The sequence below is a fragment of the Penaeus vannamei genome, chromosome 6 (assembly GCF_042767895.1).
Source record: "Penaeus vannamei isolate JL-2024 chromosome 6, ASM4276789v1, whole genome shotgun sequence".
Classification (NCBI taxonomy): domain Eukaryota; kingdom Metazoa; phylum Arthropoda; class Malacostraca; order Decapoda; family Penaeidae; genus Penaeus; species Penaeus vannamei.
Genome location: NC_091554.1, coordinates 44,080,591 through 44,081,383, shown reverse-complemented (window position 1 = coordinate 44,081,383; position 793 = coordinate 44,080,591). Strand labels below are relative to the sequence as shown.

The window sequence follows — 793 nt, the reverse complement described above, 5'->3', positions numbered from 1 at the left end:
CTCTTAAGACGGCTTCTGGTCTGCTGTTCGGATGCGCTTAAAATACTATAGGGAATTTGCGCTGTTCCATTGTTCAGGATATACAGTGTGCTGGTATGCGCGGAACCAGGCATACGTACACCCACGGAATGATGTATACACAGATACGTACGCGATGCATCGATATATACTTACATAGATGCACCAAAAAGTACACATAGACATAGGGACAGGCCCATACATGCCCACAGATACACGCATTCACACTCACAAAGCTATAGATCTATCCCCCACACCCACACGCTCTCGCACACACATACCCACACAGTCACCCCGACCTGCCCGGGAGTCCATGACGTCACGCCAGTGATCTATGCACTTAAGTCATCACTTCTTGTATACTTAGCGAAACAACACCGGGCGAGCGCTGCGTTCCCGGTTCATGGCGTCCTTGGCTTAGAGACGATTAACCGCGTCCTACGGCTAATCCCGAGGTCCTTAGCGCATCCCGCTAGAATCCAGCCGGGTGGCAACACTGGGTTAGCACCTAGCGGGAAGGGGGGGAGGGGGGAGGGGTAGAGGAGGCGAGGAGGCCTCAGGCATGGCGTGGCCAGTCAGTGTGAGCGCAGCGGGCACGTGAGGAGGACGTATCGCTGCCTCGCCCGACATCCTCCAGTGACTTGGGCCGGCGTGCATGCCTCCTCGTCCTTCCCCCTTCCTTCTTTGATGGCTCGTGTCATCCTCCGGAATTCCTTACGTTCCTTCGGCGGATCGCTTTGAGGACGCGGGATCGTGCGTTGGTCATGATGCGAAA

General features: G+C 55.5%; 1 protein-coding gene across 3 annotated transcripts in view; it reads left to right on the top strand.

Moving 5' to 3' along the window:
- The first annotated feature begins 605 nt into the window (after positions 1 to 605).
- Positions 606 to 793, top strand: part of Pxn (Peroxidasin) — a 241,787-nt gene continuing 241,599 nt past the window's right edge. For all 3 annotated transcript variants that reach the window (XM_070123060.1, XM_070123059.1, XM_070123058.1), the window contains exon 1: positions 606 to 793. This exon is cut by the window's right edge and continues 368 nt beyond it. The gene's annotated coding sequence lies outside the window, so the exon portion shown is untranslated.